The sequence below is a fragment of the Eurytemora carolleeae genome, unplaced genomic scaffold, assembly GCF_000591075.1.
Source record: "Eurytemora carolleeae unplaced genomic scaffold, Eaff_2.0 scaffold236, whole genome shotgun sequence".
Classification (NCBI taxonomy): domain Eukaryota; kingdom Metazoa; phylum Arthropoda; class Copepoda; order Calanoida; family Temoridae; genus Eurytemora; species Eurytemora carolleeae.
Window position 1 is genome coordinate 211574 of NW_019396199.1, and position 6752 is coordinate 218325.

Consider the following 6752-nt stretch of genomic DNA (forward strand, 5'->3'; position numbering starts at 1 on the left):
TACAAGTGACAGTAGCAAAATTAATTCAGCCTTTTTTCTTAAAGGGAGTGGCCGGCTATGTAAGGTAGTTGAACTGAGTATGCATTGTTGTGGAAAACTTCTTTCGGATTCATTTGAGACATATTAAACTTTTTAAAGATATGTAAATCCTGAGTTTGAGCGCAAATTCGAGGTTCAAAACTCCTACTTTGGGGGTGGATACGTTTTCAGAATTAGTTTTTTTAATTATTAAATAACTACAACGAAGATTAATGTAAAAACTATACAGTAATCTAATTAGATGGTTAGGAACATATTTCTCAAAAGAAATGTGCCAATAAATCAATGCTAGAATCGATTATTTCGTTTTCATCATTATATTGAATTTCTAATTTTTTTGCATTTATCCGCAGATTTCTTCAAATTCTTTAAATGTCGTCTTTTCAATAATAATTCTAGAAAATCTGCGAAAATCTTTGTGAATAATGAGAAACCAGAATAATGAGATGATAGAAACTAATAATAAAACAAGATTACTTATTTTCGATGATAAGATTAATTTTTATTTTCTCAACATGCTCCATACATGACGTCTGTAGTTTATTGTAGAACTTTTTTACTTTTTATGTCGTTATTATTTAATAATTTAAAAAAAACTAATTCTGAAAGCGTATCTACCCCCAAAAGTAGGAGTTTTGAACATTGAATTTGCGCCCAAACTCAGAATTTACAGATCTTTTAAAGTTTTAATATGTCTCAAATGAATCCGAAAGAAGCTTTCCACAACACTGTATACTCAGTTCAACTACCTTACATACAGGGTGTCCCACGAAACATGACAGTATGCAGGACGACTTGAATGTCGTCTTGATTTTTGATATAATTTGCTGCGTTTATTTGTCAACCTAATTTTAGAAGTAAATTTCTAGAGATAATAATCACAAAATTTCCCTTGTCCTGCCATTTCCAAAATGTGGTCTGCCTTTTTTGTGCTTTCAATATTGCCCGAGATATGAAGAATTTCGTTCAGATTTCGACAATTTTGCTTTTATTTAACAAAATTGAAATCTGAACCAAACTCTTTATATCTCAGGTAATATTGAAAGCACAAAAAACGCAGACCCCTTTTTGGAAATGCCAGGGCTAGGAGAATTATGTGATAATTGTTTCAAGAATCATACATGTTAAAGTAGATAGAAGACTAAATGTCACAAATAAATTCAAATACCAAAGACGACTTTCAAGTCGTCTTCCTATTGTCATGTTTCGTGGGACACCCTGTAGCCGGTCACTCCCTTTGAATTCCATATTATTTGGTACTAAAGACTTGGCATTTCTTTGTCAACTCATTTAATTATATAAATCATTAAAAAATATATTCATGAGAAAATTCAAAATTAAGCCTGGAGATTGTTATCTTTATATGTAAGGTTTTCAATCTATTCTAAATCTGTGTAGGGGCACAAAGAACGAGACAAATAGATGGAATGCAAATATCTAAGTAAATCTAAGTTACAGGGTGTCCCAATAAACATGGGAATTCAGTGATGAATTGGATACCGTCTTTTAAATAATTCTTTGATTTAGTATAGTGATTCCTACTGAGAAAGCTGTAATCTGTAAGATTTTCGTCTGCTCTGTTCACATTTTGTTTGTTTATGTTTTGACTGCATACGGTTGTACATAGTAAAACAAGAAAATTGCAGTATACAAACAGAGTAAACTTATCCGTCTTCACCATTCATTATGCGGAGACATTATAGACACATCTTTACAGTGTTCCATTTCATAAAATAAAATCTAGCAGACATAATAATATTATGGATTTTGAAATTATGGTATTACAATGCTAATTCATAACATCGACGATATCGAATTCGTCACTGAATTCCCATGTTTTTGGGACACCCTGTACAACATGGGTAACAATTTTGCGGAAATTCTCAGGAATGGCTCATTTTATTATTATATGATAATTAAACTATCTATAGTATCAACTATTTGATGGTGATTTCATCCCAGATAATTGGATGAAAAATAGTATTTAAAAATAATACCTGAGTGAACAATGTAAAATAGTTGGTACATATGAAATGCCTTGCGTTGTTTCATGTTAAACTAATGATGTATTTTTTATAAAAACTATAATTTATAACTTGTTATGTGTACATTTTTGTTTAATTTCCAGGTATAATTTCAAGTTTATGTTTAATTCTAAATTTGAATAGTCTGCTCTGAAAAAAATTAAAAATTAAAACAAGAAATTTGGGAATTCAATATTCTCTTTTGTCCCCTTTGGGCTGTGATTTAAAATAATTTGAAAAATGCTAAGCATAATTAGATCTCAGCAAATTGTTCATGACAAATTTAAATCTTTATATAACCTTAAAAATATTCTTGAAAAATAGAGTTCAATTAGGCAAGCGTTAAAAGTTCTATTCTGAGAGGAACCTGTTTTCAATCAGGAATTTTACTGCATTGGTGTGGGGGGCCATCATAAAAGATAAAAGATGAAGACATAAACTAGGTTTTGAAGCAAGAATATTTAGAAAACAAAGGAATTGACTCTTTGCAACAAACTCTGATTTTCTAATCCGTATATCTTTGGATTCCAACGTCGTAAACCTTTGAAATTTCAAACTATGACTTTTGTTAGATCAAAAAATATAAGTTTGAAATATCAAAGGTTTACGACATTGGGTTCTAAAGATATTGGGATTTGAAAATCAGACTTTGTGAAGAAAGATTCAATTCCTTTACAAAACATATATTTAAAATTCTTAATATTTTTATACATTACATCAAATTATCTAGCAAAATCTGATGTAAAAACAGATTATGCAAGTGTTATTTTATACATAAGAGAATAGGAGGACTGGTCAGATTCTGATTTTTTGAACTGTTTATTAATGTTATGCTATAATTGTTCAAATAATCAACCTTTCAGATACCCATTTGACATTAATTTTCTTAAAATTCTTTAGTTTCAGTTAAATTCAATCAATTTTAAGAAGAAAAAATAATGAAAGTCACTGATATTTTGATTACTATTCATTATTTTTTTCATTACCAGTTATTTTTGTTCCTTGCTAATAACAAACTTTTTTGTATGTTTTTTGTTAAAAAATGTCCACTGATTTATAAGTGTGCAATTTTCATTCAAGAAAAAGTTTTTTTAATATCTATATTGACAAAAACATTATTTCTCCAGTTTCTGCAGCTCTTTAAATTAATTCAGGATAGCAAAGGTAAGGAAAGAGATGGACAATTAGTATATTTTATCTCTGCTATAAGGGAGAGTATACATCTCCTGCTGTAAGGGAGAGTATACATCTCCTGCTATAAGGGAGAGTATACATCTCCAGCTGTATGGGAGAGTATACATCTCCTGCTATAAGGGAGAGTATACATTTCCTGCTATAAGGGAGAGTATACATCTCCTGCTATAAGGGAGAGTATGCATCTCTTGCTATAAGGGAGAGTATACATCTCCTGCTATAAGGGAGAGTATACATCTCCTGCTATAAGGGAGAGTATACATCTCCTGCTTGTAAGGGAACGTATACATCTCCTGCTGTAAGGGAGAGTATACATCTCCTGCTATAAGGGAGAGTATACATCTCCTGCTATAAGGGAGAGTATACATCTCCTGTTGTAAGGGAACGTATACATCTCCTGCTGTAAGGGAGAGTATACATCTCCTGCTGTAAGGGAGAGTACACATCTCATGCTATAAGGAAGAGTACACATCTCATGCTATAAGGAAGAGTATACATCTCCTGCTAAAAGGGAAAATATACATCCCTGTTATTAAGGAAAGTATTTTTTCCCAATTCTATAAGAAAAAGTATCCATCCCTGCTATGAGGGATAATTAAAATCCCTTGCTATTAGGAAAAGTATATCTCCCTGATATTAGGAAACGTGTATCTCCCTGATATTAGGGAAAGTATCCCCTGCTATAAAAGAAGGTATACCACCCCTGACTCTTCCCAAGTTTAACCCTATGAGCACTCCCCCCTCCCCCCCCCTCTACAATGGAAAGTTTTACCCCTTCTCCCTTCAAATATTTATCAGTTTCAATATGTAGATTGTAGAGACGAGAAATCTAGACAAACAGGTTATACAACCTATCTATCTATCTTGTTATCTATTTAGCTTATATGTCTGCCTCATTGTGTAGGCCTGACTATCTATCTATCTGCAAGTAATCTTCAATTGCCTGAAGAAACTCAACTACAGTTGAAAGTGTACAATCACATAGGTAAGCCATGGAATAAAATCAAACAAAATTTTTTTTATTGCTTTTGTTTCATCAAGTTTTGATACAGGGTTGCCCACATAGGATGAGACGATTCTACGATATTTATACTGTTTATTTCCTTAATCTTAAATTGATACATGATATATATGGAATTAGAAAATTTTAGTTTGTGGTAAAAACTCAGTTAATCAGTCTGCTATTTGTTGTCTTAATTTATTAGGATTTGCAATATAACTTTTTTTTGCATAAGGTTCATTGCAATTCGTTGTTAAAATTGGATCAGTTTGATTGTGATTTCTACTTTAAATTTCATTAAAATTTTCTAATAAACTTTAATTATAGTTTGTTGTCTAAATAATTTATAAAATTAAAATCTGCAGAATTCAAGAATGATTATAAATTGTTGTGCAGTCTTTATTATTCAAGATATCGGCACCTTTGAGTTTTTTGATTTGTTTCGTTCATCGTTCGTGAACGACCCATTTCGTTAGTATTTTTCAATCGTTCAGAACCATATTATTTTCATTCGTTCTCAAAATTATCGTTAATTTTTCTTCGGTCGTTTTCTCACAGAACGATCGTTCAGTAAAATCGTTCCTTCAGTATAATTGTTTGTTCAATTAAATCGTTCGTTCAGTAAAAACTGTCATTTTTCAAAGGTTTGTTCAAAATATCATTCATTCAGTAAAAAATACTATCGTTCGTTCAGTAAACAACCCAAAATTTTTTCTAGTTCGTTTAAAAAAACCATCAATTTCATTTCTCTGAACGATACATTTTGTTCCTTTTTTCCTTAACACAAAAAAATTAGTTCGTATTCCAAAATTTCGTTCTTTGAAAAAAAGATGCCCATCTACAGTTTAGATTTTATGATGATGAATTTTTTTTCAGGATGAGCGCAACGTTAGGACCTAAGATTTCCTTTTCTGTGAATAGGTTTAAGGGATTAGGTAAAATGGTCTTATTTGTGAATTTCGAAAAATGTTCTGGTTCCCCCTAATTTTATATACAGGGTTATCCACTAAGGATGAGATTACAAAGACGACCAAAATTCTGTAAATATGCATACTATCTTAATATTAGGTTTGATCGTCTGCCTTGTTTAAATGGGTTTGTAATGAAAAAGCTTATTTTCAAGAAAAAGAACTCAACAAATTCCATTCACATGTTTCTAAAGTCTCATTCTTAAATTTGTTTTGAGTGTTCTTCTTTCAATGATCATTGTTCAATGTTCATTGTTCAATGTTCATGTTAGTTAGGATGTGTATATCTATTATCTACAGTTATAATCATAAACTGCGGGATATGAAGACGACATTTATATCAATTTAATTTCTGTCATAAATCGATATTTAAAGTGAAATATGTTTATGGACAGAGTACATGAAACATATTTATTGGACTGTATTTAATCAGAACTCGAGACATAAAGTCGTCTTTCTTTTTTTAATATATTAATGAGAGTTTAAATTAACCTAAAATTTCAGATTCCAGTGTAGATTATGAAAGTCTACAGAAGTCTCTCTCTTCCTTCCAGATAGAGAAGCTTACTTTCTTCTTCAGAGCTTTCTATGATGTAAACCAGGATGGAATTATCAATGTAAGAAATTGTGTTTAAAATAAAACAATTTTTTTCCTCACTGAGCAATTCTCGGCTATGTACCATTTGTTGAAAACAAAAATTTTCTACATATATTATCATATTCCCTTAAAAGCAAATCTTCCACAAAAAATATTTGTATACTTGCTGCATTGCATTGTGTTGCAAGTTCATATTTTTTAAATTTTACATCTTTTTTCGAAATTATTTTTTGATAAATATAAAGCTGTTTTAGTTAAAGAAATATCTGAAAACGAGAAAGTCGTCTTCAATGTTTTAACAATAAAGAATAAACGAGAAAGTCGTCTTCAATATGGTAACAATGAAGTATAAACGAGAAAGTCGTCTTCAATATGGTAACAATAAAGTATAAACGAGAAAGTAGTCATCAATATGGTAAAAGTATAAACGAGAAAGTCGTCTTCAATATGGTAACAATAAAGTATAAACAAGAAAGTCGTCTTCAATATGGTAACAATAAAGAATAAACGAGAAAGTCGTCTTCAATATGGTAACAATGAAGAATTAACGAAATAATTAGATTAGACTAAATGTTGTCTTTTTAGGCCGCAGACTTTTTGGAGCTTAACAAAAGATTGAGGAAACACGCAGGTTTGTAATTTAAGATGAAATTGTTAATTTTAATTTTAGCTCAAGGCAATTCAGATGAAGACGACATGTGTGATTTTATGTTTATTTGGTGTTGCATTAGGAGCAAGAAGTTTTTACCATTAGCTTGAACATCAATGTTTTAAGTGAAATAGGTCAATTTGTACACTATACACTATACACTATACACTATACACGTTACACTATACACTATACACTATACACTATACACTATACACTATACACTATACACTATACACTATACACTATACACTATACACTATACACTATACACTATACA